Here is an 18,086-nt window from a genome sequence, read left to right on the forward strand (position 1 = left end):
ATGAACACAGTAAAATATGCTGCACAAATGACAGAGGAAGATCAGCAGTGGTATTTGTTGTGCTGCTGAAGCACTCCCATGGTCTGGAGAGAGGAATTGAGAAAAGACATGTTGTGCACTAGCATCAAAAACATTTCAGCACCTGGAAGATTTGGAGGCCAGCCCAGGGTAAGAGTGGGACCTCTAGGAACTTGAACTTCACGCTGATGGAACTTGAGGAGCATCCTGACAGTGATGGAAATGAACCCTAGACTGAGAGCTGAAGTGGAGAGGAGCAGTTAAATTAATGCAGCAGCTATGCAAAGCACAGAGCGTTGCTGGAGCCAACTGCGTCACATCTCGGATTGCTTGGAAGGCAAGCCACCAGCAGCGCCGCTCCCGTTCTGGCAGATGGATGCTTGGGCCAGAAACCTGCATCCACTGAAATACTCTCTGTGCTCGAAAGCTGACCTGCCTCCTCACAGGATACTTCAGGTGCTACCTGAAGCATGTGCTCTATGTTAAGCAAGTTCATGTGCATGCAACAAACAAAAACCGTAGATAAACTGGAAAATGGAGTCCAGGAGGAGCTGTATGCCCACGTAGTTTTGTATGAAGCAGGGGAAAAGAAAAAGTATGTATTGATTTTCAATATAGCATTTTGATGATAATAAGAGTCTTTCTGTGGGTAGCCACTGCAGTGGCTGAGCACAGGAAATTAAATCAGTTTGATCTGACTGATAGGAAGCCTGACCAGCCTGCAGTTTTCTCCAGGCATCAACCTACCACCTGGTTCTGCCCCAGATACCACACTGCAGCTGCTAGCCCACTGCTCTGGACATGGGGTGCACCTGGATCATTGCCTTCTGGCTCTTCACTAATTAATTCCTTCTTGTCCTGGGTAGAGGCAAGCCGTTCATTTGCCCAAGAGCAATTCACAAGCCTAATGATCTCGTTAGCGTGTGTTAGTCATTAACTGGGGTCTGCATGCTTTGCCCGGTGCCCACAGCCAAAGCACACACATACACACACTCACAGGGACAAGAACCTGTTTAAGTTGCCATCTTCTAGTGGCTAAAGGGAGCAAAGGAGTGATTTCTCCCCACATATGCAATGGACATATGCAACTTTTGAGGGTCCCATATCAACCAGCAGGCAGATGGGGTTCCCTCTTTCTATGACCTCTTAGAGGAGTGACTGACCTAAGTGGTTCCCTCATCCATCAAAGATGATGAATCTTATAGGTCTTTAGTTCTTTGTGGTACAGAGGGACTTGGTCAGGCATATAGCTGATGTATCTGTGAAGGTGAAAAAACTGAGAAGCAGTCAGAATATCCACTGAACTACTAACTAAGTGTGACCACCAGCAACCCTGTATGACCTACAGGCTCATCTTAGGTCATTATGAAATTTTAGCACCCAGTCAGGAAGAGTGGATGGATGCCTGGCTTTCTATAGATAGAAACTGCTACTTTGGGTCTCTTTGGCTACTGTCTGGCCTGACGTTATGAAATCTAACTTTACAGATTCAGATGTATTTTGCATTTCCTTGGGTCAAGTCTGAATTTAACCTGCAGAGGACAAAAAAAAAAAAAAAAAAAAGCAGAAGCAGGACAATTATTTAGGAAACTGAAAATGCCAAGGGAGCTCTTGGACGCTATGTTTCTCTTCCCCATCTTACTGCATGCAAATAACAGCTTTCCTCACAATTTTTGACAGAAAGTATTTGGAGCACTCATTTTGACTTCCTGATTTGAGTGTGTGCTTGACTCTGTGCAAGTGGCTACAGTTAAAAAAAAGCGCTGAAACAGAATGCTGTGCCTCAACATGAATATTCAAGTTCTTTCAGGAGGACACTGCTAAGATCATTACAATTGCTAATTATAAAAGTGGTAGCCAAAACTCCCGCTTCCTTCTATTATTCTTACATCCTGCAGATGTCCTGATTTAGCCAGTTAATCATCAGATTCTCTTGGGAATCATCTGGTCGTTCAGTCTTGTGTTTCTTATTTTTAACAAAGAAGCACTTTGAATTTTTAGTGTGAAGTATCTTATTTTCTCAAATATTATGATTAATTGCTTACATATTATATGTGACGTTGCATTTCTTAGATACTGTTCTTGGCATGTCTGCGTGCACTTAAAGGGTCTCTGAGCCACAATTTAGTTCCTGGGAAACAGCACATGCTCCTTCAGTCAAAGCAGACATTTCATTTTGCCTTCAATCATTATACCACCTGCTCACCCTCAGCCACAGCAGCTCTTTCAACAGCCCTGTCATGCAGCTTCTGTAAGTTTTGTTTACATCTGAAAACACTGCTCCTGTGTGGCAGCACTTGTGAGACCTGTACCAAGCACTGTGTGGTGCTTGTGAACTGCTGTGGTGCCGTTCTCTGCACCTTGTGAGATGATGTTTGGGGGAGCAGTCAGCAGAGTGAATGGCTGGCCAGAGTCCTCTGGCTCTTCCAGCGCTTTTGTGCTACCTGTCAGCTCTAGATATCTGAATGCCTCCTCATCTTTTCACATGCTTTGATTTTCCCACAGCTAATGAGATGGCATGGGGCTGCCACACCATAATCAGCAAGGAAAAAAATATGAAGGGAGGAAAGGTCTCCCATTAGGAAACCAGAACCCCAAGGCCTAGAACACAAAACTGCTGTGTTCCACTTCCTGTTGCAAGAGGCTATATTTGTAAATCATTTATGCTGTATTGTGTTTGCAACGCACTGGTGGTGTGGTATTCACTGTGTGGCATAGTCTGACACTGTGGAAACTCATATCCTTTGAAAAGTCCACTAATGGAGAATGGGAATAGAGATAATTACATGAGTTGGCAGAGCTAAACCATCAGATCACAATAGCAAATTTGGCCACTGAACTGATTGGCAGCATGAGAGACTCTTCTCTACCAGAACATGTTCTATTTTTTTCCTCCTTCTCTCTTTCCAACTGAGCCCAGCTCCATGGTTGCAACAGAGATTGTTCCCTATGCCTAACTCATCTCTTTTGTGTTGATTTTCTTCTCAGTCAATTTTCTTTTCAGCAAACAGTGCAAAAGTTGTGTTGATTTCTTCTGTGTGGGTTAATGTATCTGAAGATAAATTCTCTCTTTGCTTCTGCACATGCACAACCTCTGTGCTGCATTATCACTGAGGATTCGAGTCCCAAAGTGTGTGCATAAGGGTGCAAAGCAAAAATCTCATCATGTTCATGTTATCTGCTGATTTTTCAGTCAAGCCTAAAACTACTGACAGGTCACCCTCCTGAAGCACTGGAGCTCACTGCTCAGAAGTCTGCCCCAGGGACACACTCCAAGCTCTTCAGAAGTGATAGCCAAAGCCATGGGAAGAGAGGATGCATGAAAATGGAAGAGAAATGTGAAAAGCAGGATGGGTGGGTAAAGTGGGTGATAAAAGGAATAGTAGGGAGGAGGGAAAGAAGAGTAGTAGCTCTAATAAACCTTATAAAAAAGATTTCATACAAAGAGAGTATTAGAGAATGAAGAGATGCCAGCCAGACTTCTTATTTTGTTGTGTTTTTTTTTCCCCTATGGATGAGTCCAGAAGACAAATACAAAACCATCTATTTTGAATGGCTGATATTACTCTGGAATCCACAATATCCAGCTGTTGGGATGTTGTTTCCTATGTCTGTGTGAATTTATGATGCCATTGTAGAGAACAGATACTGAAACCTCAAAGCAGTGGGAGTTTCCCCTTGCTGCCATCTTGTACTGCATCTGCTCATCTGCATCAGTGTGAAACTCTGCCTATGGGCTTCAGCAGCAGGCAATGTCTGCCTTGTGATGGTGAAGATAACTGCGCAAAGAACCCTCCATATCCTGACCAAGGACATGCAGCACACCCCTGGTGCAGCCTCTCAAGCACCCTAACCCAGTCTCTCAAGAACCTTTTCTGTGACTGGACCTCAGGAACACCCATGCGGGAACTCCAGGTTGCCATGTCTTCATGGGTGCAGAATGTCTGCAGCACCAGAGCAACCTGCTGGGCAATGTCCCATATGCAAAGTCGGTCTTTCCATCCCCTGTTGCATTTTTTCAGGGGCACTGAGGGCTGGAAACATACAAATGGGTAAGCAATGGGCATTTACCATGTCATGTGAGCTCCAGTCTGCTGGCCAGTGTAACAACAGGTGTTTGAGCTGCTCCCAGTTTTCCTGCCAGGCAGAGGAGGCTTGGCAGCCACCCAGCATACATCCTCTCCTGCAGGACTGCTTGCTCCCACATTGACCATTCTATGCATGGTCAATGTTTCTTTTGGTCGTGGTTAAAAGAAACTTTGCCTTTGTGCAGCAGCTCTCATCTGTGCTCTGCAAAATCAAAACCTTAGACGGTTTTCTAAATCTTGATTGAATTCATTAGCCCAGATTCTTCTCCTGGTTACTTGAGGCAAATCCAGATGTTCTCCCAGGCATACCTGAGGGGAAAACTTTGTTGATAACATTATTCAACCTCTTTCTTTTGCTATAAACAATGCCCTTGGAACAGTTCTAAGCTGCTTTGTGAACTTATTTTTCCCCATTTGAAAGGACTGAATAAACTGAACAACTTGGCGGAGCATTAAAGCTTGTTTGAAACCACACACAAAAGAATTTGTGCAGCTCAAATGCCAGAGAAATGTGTTCACATGTGATTGAACATAATAGGCCAAGATTAGAAAATCTAGCAAGGAGCTAGGGGGGATTAAGAGCATGCTCTTGGGAAAACCTTGATAACTTCAGATGAAAGTCAAGGCAATGGGAAAACCAGATGAGTTTGCTGAATTCTATCACTCTGCCACAAAATAAGCAATGTAAAAAGAAGATTTTACTCATTTCACTTCCACTCTTATCCTGCATGTAGGCATGAATATAAATTTTTAAAACATCAAAGTATTAAGGCTATATATTTGTGTCAGCAAATTGAATACAATGTGTTTTGTAAATATTAGGAGCTCTAAACCCTTGGGCCAAATTCTGCAATGAGATGCGCAAATACCACTCTGATAGTCTTCAGCTGAACATATGCATGAAACAACAGAAAACATAATTTGACTGAGCCAAATCCATTCTTTTTAGCAATATAAAACATTGGGAAAATACATTGGGCTAAATTCTGATCTTGGATGCACTTTTTATATTGAGATAATAACGCAACCAGCTATGTTACTGTAATTTAAAAATATGCTAGCAAAAAAGAGCAGAATTAGAGACGTTTGTTGTAGAGTCTAATGGAAACATTCTCCTTCATGATGAGATGCTGAGTCTTTAAAGAAAACTTTAGCACCTTTATTCAAAAAATGAGGTTCCTAGATGTGCCAAGAGTTCTGTGCACTTTGACAGAGTGGAACTGCAAAGCAGTAAGGCATCAAATAGATTTCAAAATCTACTTTTGCTTGTTCACTCCACCAGAAGGTTGAATCTGTGAGATCAGCTAGATTCGTTTGTGACTCCGTAGTTACTCCTCTCTAGTAGGGTTAATGAATGACTAAAATTTTCACCCACCATATCCTGAATAAACAAAAATGATATATTGTTCCTCTGAAAATTCCTTACAAATAAGTGCCTCTATCTAACGGAGCTGGAGCTTGTTGTTCTAGAGGCACATCTATATTCTCGTGATATGTAGAAAAACCTGTCTCTCTATGACCATTCCATACTTTTCTAGTTCTCTAAGTCTCTAGAAAAATATCATTTCCAGGAAAATAATTGAATACTCAAGATGAAATTTAGAAGGCAAGACATCTTCCATAATTGTCCTCTGCTCTACACTCTAACAGAACATTCTGGTTCACAGTTCTTAGGCAACAAAATGAAGCATCAAATTCTATTTTACAATGATCCTGAATTGGATTAATTGCTCTTTGGCACAGATTTGAAGGCAAGATTACTTGGAATTTTTAAAATTTTCTTATTCGAGGAGAAAGATTCCCTTCTTTATATTGACTCATTTTGTTGTTTGCAAAACTAACATGTGGATCTAGAATCTGATTTTAAAAACTGTGGTCAGGAGTTGTCTGATCTAGAGCTGGGGAATGGGTTCATCTCCTTTTATCTCTGTGATTTATACTGCTTTGTTGCAAGGAAAATAAAGTGTTATTACAATTCAATGTGTTACTACCCTCTGAGGAAAGGGCAACCTATTATAAAAAAGGCACAAAACTCAATGTAATTTGAAAATAACACAGCATAACTGATATTTCTTTAGCACAGGCTTATATGGAAGGGAAGCAGAGGTTAATTGTGCAAAATAGTATTACTGCACACCCAAATGCCATTTCTAAATGTTATAGTACATTAAAGTATACTGTAGTGAATTAATAGTCCTAGCAGTGATGATAAGCATGAGTGGATTGGAGGAGGTATTCTGCAGCTGCTTTCTGTCAAATATAAGTAATATTAAGGAAACAAGGAACTCTGCTTTTGACCAGAGTTAATGAGACATTAGCAGGGAATAAAACGACTTTAAATCAAAACTTCCATATTATATTTTAGCAAAACATTGCCAGACAATTTTTTCAGTAGCGATGGAACGACCTTGCAGAGAGATTAGGCAAGCCTGTATAGTGTTTGGTTTGCTTTCTCATTTAAGGTGTCACAGATAGGGTTACCTCATGGTATGTAAATGTCCATCCAGCCTCGCTTGGTGCAGTCTAATGATCTTTCCACACTTTTACATCACTGTCAAGTGTGCAGATTGGTGTAGTATTCCCAAGATGTCTGTACTGATATCCAGCCAAAGTCAAGCCAGTGCCACTGAAGCTGAACAAATAATTCTTGCCAATGGTCACATCAAATCAACAGCTTTCAACTGCTGAGGTGTTAGGGGAAACACCAAATGGTGACTGAGTGTCTGTCCTGAGAGCCCTTTCAGTAGCTTTCAGTGTCACCTGGCTCGTTATGGTTGAGGTCACCCTTAGGGGAAGCTAAAGCCCACCTACCCTTTCACAGGGCTGTGAAAGGGTAAGCGGACTCTTCTGATAATTTTTCTAAGGTACCCAAAGGACTCAGATGCCACTTACTAATTTCTTTTCAGAAAACACATTCTCTGCTTTTGAAAAGTCTCCCCTGGAAAGACACCAGAAATGTATTGGGAATTCTACCATTCCACAGCCCCTCCATGGCACCAATGGTCTTTGCTGCTGGAGATCTGAGGGAAGGACAGAGGCTAAGGGCTCTTAATGGAGTGTGTAGTGTTTCAGGATACGTGAGATTGTATTTATAAACCAGATCTACAGAAATGCGGATTAGAGGAGTGCCAACAAAAGAAGCAGTGTTACAGGTGGCTACACTGCCTGGTCTCTGTGAGAGAGATGCAATTTGCTCTGCTGCAGTTCAGAGCTATGTGCATCTGAACAGGGTTAAAGTTTCCAGAGATACTGAACGGAATCATCACAAAAGTATTTAGTGCAGGAATAACATATTTTGCTGAAAGAAAAACTTCTTTGAATATTGGTGTGCAAGTTACCACTGAATGATTGCAGGAAGAAACTTAAATTTCTCTGAGTTTGTCTTGCATCTCTTAAGGAAAATTCTCTCAAGTAATGAGACAATAATTTCCTTGAACTTTCATGTATGTACTGATTTATTATTGCCTTAAGCAAAAAAGCACGGTGTAAATAACTGCATTACAATGCAATGCACACTCTAGAGCCCTGTAATCACAGATACAATTGTAACAGCAGGTCTGTGTTGTCCCGTTAAATAGAGATCTGTAATTCAGACCATGCAGAATTGAGTGTGGTTTGTATCTCTCAGGATCATAAATCTAAGGTGGGAGTTTTGCACTGCAGCTTCCTTCGCCACGGTGATTGCCATCAACCGCAAGGATAAGCTCCTACATCAATTCAGTGCTAATAGGACTCCCTGGGTATCATCACCCAAGTGTCTCTGGCCAATTAAAGTTTTTCACTTAGTCAATCCAGCATGAATGTTCTTTAATACCAATTAACACAATCCGTTCATCGTGATGGCAGTTTTACAATTGTACAATTGCATTTGCAAAATTGGAATACGTATGGTACAGAGAAAACCCCACAGTCTGAATAAAACATCATCTTGAAATAGCATCCTGATATTTTTACATGTGATGTTCTATCAGAGAATGACAGAAAGCTCCAGGATACTTGTTCAATTAAATTTCTTGTTTTCATTTCAGAAGGACTGCAGCCATATATTTTAGATAGTTCTGCTGTGCTGTATTATTTGGAGCAAAATATATTATTAAGGTTATTTTAAGAATGTATCTTTTCCCTTTAAGCTGGTGGTACTGGGAGGGTTTGGGGGTATTTTTTCAGCCCCTACAATATGACTTCCCCCAAACAAGATTGTAATTACAGTGTAAAGGAGAAGAAACAGATTTATGGTTTGACGACAGTGAAGGCAATAATCCTAACAAATAGAGGACAGAGCCTAATAAAAAACAGTTATGATTTTTGCCTTGTCCCTGACTATGTAATTTCCTTGCTCTATCTGTGGGAGGACACACATTGCCTGAGCTGCTCCTGAGGCTCTCCAAAGTCATCTTTCACTCTTACATTTCAGCAGCAAGCACTTAGAGCAAACTTTCATTCCGTATAACAGCTATGTATTACCTAAGAAACATCAGCAGCAAGATTGTTCAGTGTGATTCTTGGAACATAAAAATGATTGTTTTTCATTGAAATGTTCTGGTCCAATTTAACCCACTGAGACCAGCAAATAGCGAGTGTCTGAAATAAATCATTTTCAGATGACAGGAGAAAAGTACCAGGAATTAGGGATCAGAGGATATTTGTTCTTGCTCTGCCACAGGCTGCCTACAGGACTTTGGTCAAACTGCTTTCTTTCTCATGTTTTCCTTCCCTGTTCTCACTTCTTCAATTACAAGCTTTCTGTTTGAGTTTGCACAGATGGTGGCACAGTGCAATTCCATCCAACAAAGGGCACATTTACAAAACCAGGCAGGCTTCCTCTCTCATTAACTTTACCAGTCCTGAGTTGTCGTGGGGTTTGCTGGGATTTTTTTAAGGATGAACATCAGCTGCTGAAACCATATAATTTTTGTTTTGAGTAAAAGGAATTTTATGGGTTTTGAGCCTGCTGTGGGTGCAGAAAGAGGCATGTGGACAGGGATGCTCACAGCCCCTGTGCAAGCAGCTGGGAATAGCTGGCGGCAGCAACTGGCACTTTTTTCTCCTCCAGATAGCCCTGGACACTCTTCACCACAGCCAAGAGGAGGCTCCTTCACCTGACTTCAAAAAAACACTGCTAACGTGGCTTAGACATAATTCAGACATGATTTTGGTAGAAGAATTACAAGGAGGGTAGAAAACAGCAGAGACGTAAAGTCTCCCTCACGCTCAGATTGCATTGGGATTTGTAGCCAGATAGGTTTTTAGCCTGCTGCAGTCATTACAACATTTTGAGACCTCAGGTAATTTTCATCTATCACTGGATTGATTGAGACAGGTTGAATTTTTCTGCCTTTTCAAGGAACCTGGCTGGGTCACTAGAAATGGTAAGTTCAGACTGGCCCATTTCAGCAGGCGACAGAAAGCCACTTTAGACACTTATCTGACGACAATCTCATACTTTGCTTGATAAAGTCAAATCAGATCAGAGCACAGCAGAAAGCAGAGTTCCTACTAGATCAGTAGAAGGGAAAAATCTACTTTTTCTAGGCCTTTAGTCTCTGCATAATCAGACATCAGGCTGGGGAGTAGTGATAGAAAAGGTTGAGGGAGGAGAACTCTGCAGGGCAGGGAGCTGGCTCAGAGTGGAGTGGCAGGGAAGGAGGAAAGAGCCTTCCAGCAGGTGAAAACAATTAGGGAAGAGACTGTGACCTATCCTGCACAAGTTATTAACACTTTTTCCCAGAAGGCTTTTATTAATAAAATTGTGGCCTAATTATGCCACAACACTTGAATTTTGTTTTACTTGCTGTGCTTCTGGGACAGGAAGCAAAATATATTCAGGAGAAATGAGAAGATGGTCCTAGAGACAAAAATCCTTGGCACTTTTAAGGTTTTTAAAAATACGTATTATCCAATACAGTAGCAACTTTGCTCATGGGAAAGCAGACAAAATTGCAAAAACATGGAGACAGAGACTAGCAAAAGAGAAGAAACAGAATTTAAAAAGAACAGAAATGAAGGACACAGTGCAGCTTCTTAAATTGTAAAGGAAAAATGTTATTGCCAAATACCGTGCATGACATATATGAACAATGAATATTTTCTAAATCCTGTACAGAAGCATGAAGGGTATAGAAATGTCTGCCAATATAGCCTTTCCTAAAAGATCCATCCATCCAGGGCAAAATTATGCAAGCAGCCTCACAAAAGCCCGTTCTACAGAGGCCAGTTTTCTCCCCTCCTGTCCTCTGGTGTTGCTAGAACAAGAAGAAAACCTGGGAAAAAGTGGCTTTTTTTGTTCTCAGCAGTGCAGTACACAGGCCTAATTTATGAAGACTCATTCTGAACAGTCCTACTGTAACCTCAGTGTACCTGCCAGAAGTTCAGAAAGTTTGAAACCACTGCAGGCTGAAGACATCCTCTTGTTTTTTCATTCTCTTTATTTTTAGTTTTCAGGTTGCTTTTAAAAAGCCTTGTGTTACTATGGTTATAACTGTGATGGTCAGAGGACATGGGTGAGCTAAAATTTGCAGGTCTTCACTGGTAAAACTAACACAATGGGAAAAAGGAGAAAGTCTTCCTGGTGTACAACCCCTTCCTGTGTACTTTTTCTGACCATAGGGGTTTTTCTAATAAAAGATTCTACTCCCACTCACAAACCAATCTCCCTGGCAAAAGGATTGTAATTCATTTACAGCTCTAAGGGCCTTATGTTGCTATTTATTTTAATGCTGGAACAATCCTGAACGATGTGCCTCTGTATTCGATAGTCTAAATTTGAACGACTAAAGGCAATTTGTGAAATAATTCACTCAGCTTTTTTTTTTTTTCCTTTTTTGGTTCCAAATGCATAGCTTAACTCACATAATCAGAAAGTGGATTGATAGAATCCATTGCAGCTTTAATACTTGAAGAAGCATTAGCAATTTAGGAAAAGATAGTAGATAAAAACACTGGAAATTTTAGAAAATGTTAATCTCTTCCTTACTGAAATATACTTGCCTTGCCTGAGGCATCTTTCCTAGAGAAAAAAAAAAAAGGAATAAACCAAACTGCATTAAGATTTAACTGCAGGATTGAATTTAATTTTGTTTTATCACATTTGCACACAGGAAATGTATAAGAATAACTAGTTCTTCCTGTGAAAGGTATCATCAGAGAATTTTCTGACATGTTTGTAATTGTTTATGCAAAGAATTTGATGGAGAATGCTGTGTCCCAGCAGTTGTAAGCAGTGCTAAAATACAATATAAAATAAACTATTGCTAGCTAAAGTGTTTGAGAAGACCAACCTACAGCATGTTCACTGCTGCTTGTACAAGAACAGCTCCTCTGTGAACATGAAAGAAGAATTTTCCTCATCTATAGTACGTAGTTATAAATTATTTACATTTGGGCTGGAATCATGTCCCAGTTTGGGTTTATCAGAGTATTAAGCATGTTTTTGATACTGGATAAGTAATGAAAACCAACAATATTAAGGGCATAGCAACACCTCCTAAGTATCTACTGCTACACTAGGTGGGTACCTTGGCAGATATGGATAATGGAGAGAGAGAGACTTTACAGATTCAGCCATCATTTTCTTGTATCAGCTTACCTTCTAAACATGTCTGGAAAAGAAAAGGAATAAACTGCTGTTTAACGTGCATGCAAGAAAATTTGTTCTGCTGCTTATGGCCATGTAAGATTGAAGGATTTCTTTTGGGTTTGCTATTAGCATAATCAGAAACATTGCACTCCATCATTTTGTGATAATAATCCTTGTTGTTACAGGGGGGAAATCGACAGAAGGATAAATCCTTTGTTGACTTCTACTGGGACAAAACCAAAATAATCATGTTCATAACAGATTTACTCTGGAGTTTACATCAGGGTAAATGAAATCAGAAAACATTGCAAACATATGTATTATGGACAGTAATGGGTGCCAAGTGTAGAAAATGCAGCATTACCACTTGAACTCAGTTTTACCTTTCACAGTATTACTGGGCTGCTTTTTTGCTCATGTCAGCTGATCAGAATGCTAACATCCTGTAGGAAAAAAATCCAACAAAGTGAATTTTATATAACCGATTTCTTTAAAACCTTGGATTTCCAGATTTCATGCTCCATCCAGTGTGATTTCTTATGAGATCCAAAATCCAGTACCTTTCAAATTGACAATATTATAGCTGAAGCAAAAGTTAAATAGAGCTCCTAGGACTGGATTAGCATTTTTTCTGGCAATGAGGTAATATTATATTAACAGATTTTTCCCAAAGACTCTGATACGTGTGCTTAGGGAGCAGGCAGTCTGAGAAGCAGTCAGAACCTCCAGAGAAGTGGTTCCTCATCGCCTCGGTGGTGCTAAATGTACCAGCTTGTTTAAATAGCAAATGATTTTAAATATGAAAGGAGGCTTCCTTCAAGAATTGTTATACTGAGCATCACAAAATTGCTGTGTTTTTTTTTTTTTCCTCCCAGAGAGCTAACCTCCATCTGTTTCTGAAAGAGCTTAGCATTCATGAAGTAAGAAATTATATTTCAGAGCATAGCTCTTTATCACTCACCACTTAATGGGGCTAAGAAAAGATTTGAGTAGATTCTTCAGACTGCAATGCAAGCTCCAAGGAAACAAAAGGAACTGCCTGGGGATGTTTGAAGGGATAGTTATTTGGTTACAACTTAACCTTTTGCAATCAGAAAGCAACAAAAGGACACACAACATTTAGGTCATTACAGAAAATGCTGGCATTGGGCTCGTCATATTTCAACTGAGTTCTGAAATTCGAAGTGTTGTTAGGCAAGCAACACACTGGAAGGAACACAAAGAAAAGTGCAAGAGACCAATAGCAAAGAACACATTTTAGAGAACATACAGTTTTCAGTTCCCTCCTCTAAAAGCCGGAGAGTAAAAGGAAGCAGTGATTGTTTGGCATGTCCTTGACCAAACTATTTCAAGGACTCGAGATTCTTCTCAGTATGTGACTGAAAGCATTGGAGAATTTAACTTTGTGTTAACACCCAATTCCTTTTTATGCCTCTTATTGATTGTTGTTGCAATGTTGATGGTTGGCTACTGAATATTCATGGTTTATGGGTGCAATTCCCACCTTCTCTGTTACAGTCTCTGAGCAAACTGCTGCTTTGCAAAACTCTCCTCTGTCCTGGTAGAGATTGTTAGCAAACACATTCCCTCAGTTTCCTTCGGGTTCTGTATGTGAGTGAACACAATTGAAGGAAGGCCACACAGTGGATAATTATTCAGTGCATGTTGCTTAACCAACCCCCTATTTGATAGCTGTATGTGTTGGTTGATCGGTCTGAATCTTGAACACACCATAGAATTATTATTTTCTGAATAGGCTAACTTCTTCAGAAATATATTTTTATTAGGGCAAAGAAATGTCTCTTTTCAGTAGCTGGGTTCAGTAACAGAAATATTTGCTCCTTCCCACTCCCAAAATCAAGCTTCAGGCATAAAAAACCCATGAAAAGATCAAAAAGTTAAAAGCAAATGGAAACCTGTATCTGATAATAGACAATTTTCAGTGTAGCTGTCACTGCTGGTAATGTGTGAATCCTTTTGTAAACACTCCCACACCTCTCCAGAATGTACATAAATGAATATCACATATAGCAAATAATCACATATGTTGCAACCGTGACAGTTTTATTAGTGCTAATAACGTTATTTTATACTCTCACAAAACATATGGCAAGTTCATGCTTTTAAATTGGCTAAATCTCTCTTGTTTGACAGTGCTGCACTTGCCCTGAATTTCCAGAAGAATTTATTGAAGCTGAGGTCTCCCACCTTGAGGGCGATCACTTACAAGTGCCCTGGAGGGGCTGATCTGGCAGCAGGTCAGCATTTCCAGGGGCAGCTGTCCCAAGGTAGCTCACTTCTGACAAGTCCCAGCCTGGCACACACACACAGCACTGCCAGCAGCACAAGCACAGCTGTGCCACTATTCAGCTGAAACCGGGAGAAAGGATGCATTTAAGGAGACACAATAAATTTCTCTGGTTGACTTGGCATAACCTGATGCGATTTTCCTTTCAATTTGCTGCAGTCCCACGTGTAAGTCAAATGGAGCAGTAACACATGTATCTACAGCATCTGTAACAGCAAACTTGCTTGGATGCCGCTGGTTTGTTGGAGGGGGAGGGAGGTTCTTTGGTCATTTGGGTGTGGTTTTTAATGTGCAGCCTTTGCTGTGACTTCAGGATAAGTGGCATGATTTATTTAACCTTTAATTGGGAGCATTTTGACCTGATTATGTCCTTATGGTTTGGCTGAAATGTATTCCTGGAACAGCAGAGATGTTTTACCGTTCTTAGTAAACTGAGAGCAAATAGAAGAGAAGGTGGGATTTTGGAGGTTATAAAAACTTGTTGCTGCATGCCATCCTTTTACTGCTAGCATTCCTGATGCCCCTAAACCCTCTGTCTGCACTGCCCACACCCAGTTTGAAGGCACACTGGAAAGTCTCATCTTTCAGTCTAAAATAACATCAATCTTTTCCATTGCAAAAGCGATCAGGAAGATAAAACCATTACAAAAATCAGTTCACTGGGGTTAAGTGAGTGTCACTCAGCTTTCAAATACCACATTGTGAGGTTCACCTAAATGAAGGGCGAGGGGGAAGTTTGTTCTCTCAGTGTTGCAAAACCCACGTTCCTGCACTAGGAATGTGCAGGAATCCATGTCCACTGGGGAGAGGCAGCTGCTGAGGAACTTCAAGATGGTAAAAGTCAGCAAACAGCACTCCAGAGCAGTTATAAGAAATACTTGCCTAGAAATCTTAGTGACTTTAACAATTTAGCAAAATCTTGAACCTGGTTCTGGATATGAGCAAACATAAAACCCCTTAACTCGCTTATGTGCACAGAATGAAAAAAAAGGGGAACACAAAGCCTTGCATACTGACCTGGTACACTCAGTATGATTACTGCAGAAATCAAGCAGCCTACACTGAGCAATTCTGTTCTTTTGGGATCTGCAGAAATGGCTGAGAGCAGAATCATCCTCCTCCTCAGCTATCCAGGGTGTTTGGCAAAGCAGCATTGTTGCTAATGGTATTTGATTTCTAATACCTTTTAACTTAGTAAGAATGGGGACAACCTCTAGAGACAGCAGTAAAAGTTTCTGAAATGTGGGTGATAAAGATGCTGAAGTCTGTAGATACAAATGGTTTTGAATGAGGGAGGCTGAAAACAGGAACAATATCAGCTGAGCTTACCTTTGGAGTTCTTCAATTATACTTTGTGAGGAAGAAGGAAGGAGAAAGCTTATTTAATGCAAAATCAGAAGAAAGCTTTAGGCATTTGATTTTTAGAAAGTAAACCTTATTATTATTATTATACAGTTAAAAGCTGAAAATGATAGCTTCTAAGAAACTTTTTTCCCTTCTAACCAACAAAAAACTGAAAAAAGTTGACTAAATTTAAAATCCCTCGGTATCCAAAGCTGAAAGCTTTGAATAGACTAGTAAGAAAAAATAAAAAGTAGTTTTGCACTAAAGAATAGAAGAATAACTTTTGCAATTCAGCATATTTAGATAATTACAAGTAACAGAAAATAAGGGGAGAGAGAATGAGAGAAGTGTGACCACACATGCACATGCATGTATGGGTATATGCATGTGTGTGTTTTCAGAATGAATTAGGAATACACAAAAAATGCAATATACAACTGACCTTACTGCTGCATTCTCAATAGATGAGGCAGTTGGACAGAAGTTGTCAGATTTTAGCTGCCTCTACTGAGTTCCTATTTTTTCCACAAATACCTCATCTTCCATTTCAGTCAGGAGGGAACTTTCAGGCTCATTTGCTTGGAAAATACCAAAATGCACATAGGCATTTTAAGGCATATCCATAATTTAGTAGCATTAGCACTGTTAGTGTTACCACTATGTATCTGATAAACAGGTATTCTGGTCAAATGCAATGCAGAAGTTTGCTTATAAATCATGAAGACTTTATAAATCATAAAGATGGTGGAAACACTTCCATGGATTTCCTACTAGAAGCATAGCGATAAAACAGCAACCATCACCACCAAATAAAAGAAAAAAGACCCCAAATAAATTAATATTTCACTGCATTTTGTGAGGAAGTCTAATTGAAATGAACTGGTGATACTGGGGATGACAACATTTAACATGCTCTGAATGACATTCATCACCATCCTGACTGCTTAACACCACGAGGAAGCTCATACTTAGAGCTAAATTAAGGTGAGGCATCAATGCACTGAAGGTCATGGCTGACACTCTCATGCAAGGCTCCACAAGTAGGAGAAAGGGTTTGCCAGGAGAATTCTAAAGTTTAACAGCAGATGCAAGTCCTTCCCTGAGAAGCAGTAATCCTGCGCTGTAACACAGGCTTGGGACTGGCAAAAAGGCAGCTCTGCAGAAAATTATGTGAGGCCTTTGGAGATGGCAAGTTGCACAGGAGTGCAGCAGCAATGCACCCTTGCAGCAGGGCAGGTGAACATCTTGTTGGGCTGCTTTAGCCCAGGCATAGACTGTGAGCTGGGAAAAGTAATTATTCCCACAGAACTGGAGGGGTTTTGCAGGAAATGCTGCGTTCATTGCAGGGACACCCAGCTCGAGAGAGACATGGGCAAGCTGGAGCAGGAGGACCATCAAGTTTCTTGGCAGCTGGGGGACATGACGTGTATGGAAAGGGAGCTGGGGGTTGAACGAGAGGAAGCCAAGTGGAGTGGTGTCTACCCTCCACTGACTAAGGTGGAATTACAGAGAACGGAAATCAAACCCATCTCAGAGGAACAAGGAGAAATAGAATAACAAGATTGCACCCAGGGAAATCTGGACTGGATATTAGAAACCTTTTACTGTGCAGAAAAGCGGCTTAAGTCTTGAAGCCAAGAAAGTTTGTGGAAACCCCATCACTGGGGTTTTAAAGTTTGACAGGTAAAGGCCCTGAGCAACCCTAATTGGACTTTGAAATCACTTCTGCTTTGCGACAAGAACTTGGAGTGGTAGACTTCCAAAAATGTCTTCTGAAAGAACCTCCTATGATACTATTCTTCTTTGAAATAATTTATTCACATGGGTTTCACCGATGTCTTTTCATAAAAATCCTTTCTTTGGGATTTTTCCCTTTTCTGGGAAGCTGAGGCCCCAGGAAAGGAATGTGGATGGTGGTTGTCTGCTGCTGTGGAATGCAACAGGGGCACCTGTGATTGGCCCATGTTGGATGTTTACAATTAAGGGCCAATCAGAGACTGAGCTCTCTCTGGGACAGAATCAGAGAGAGCTTCTTCATTATGGATTCCTTTTCTATTCTCAGTTTAGCAAGCTTCTGAGACTTTCTCTCTATTCCTATTAGCATAATAATAATGTAATATATAGCATAAAGTAATAAATCAAGCCTTCTGAACATGAGGTCAAGATTCTCGTCTCTCTCTCACCTGGAAAGACCCTTGCAAGCCTGGTAACACATGGGTAATTTAACTGACCAGAAAGAAAGAAGAGCAAAAGTTTATAAATCCTATAAAACTGAGCAGAACTAATTAGAATTAGCAAACAGTTTGTATAAGCCTGTTCTAAACTCCTGATTCATATGCATATATAGCTAGTTTAGCCAATGCAAGAACTCCAAAGACTAGTAGATTATGATTCACGCACAGGAAGGAAGTTTAATGTAATGGTATGGTGCGGGTTAGCCCAAGCACTGGGGGGCAGGACACATTTATGTTTTCTGCCCTGTCCCTTTCTGGACGTTGATTAAACACAGTTTCTGAGTGCAGGTTTGCATCCTGACAGTTTGGCTTGGGGCATGAAAAATTTGAGCCCTAATTCCACTTTGAAATACAGTGAGCCTGTAGGCTCTCAGTGGAATAAGCATGTGGATCTGGGATATGAGAAGAGACTCGCCTACACCAAGAGACAGAGCAGAATTTTCCAAGCAGAGCTCTACTTTAGGTCTGCTGTTCTTGAGACAGGAGAAGGGGATGAAGAGCCCTTGTATTTCTCTATA

The sequence above is a fragment of the Zonotrichia albicollis genome, chromosome 1 (assembly GCF_047830755.1).
Source record: "Zonotrichia albicollis isolate bZonAlb1 chromosome 1, bZonAlb1.hap1, whole genome shotgun sequence".
NCBI lineage: Eukaryota > Metazoa > Chordata > Aves > Passeriformes > Passerellidae > Zonotrichia > Zonotrichia albicollis.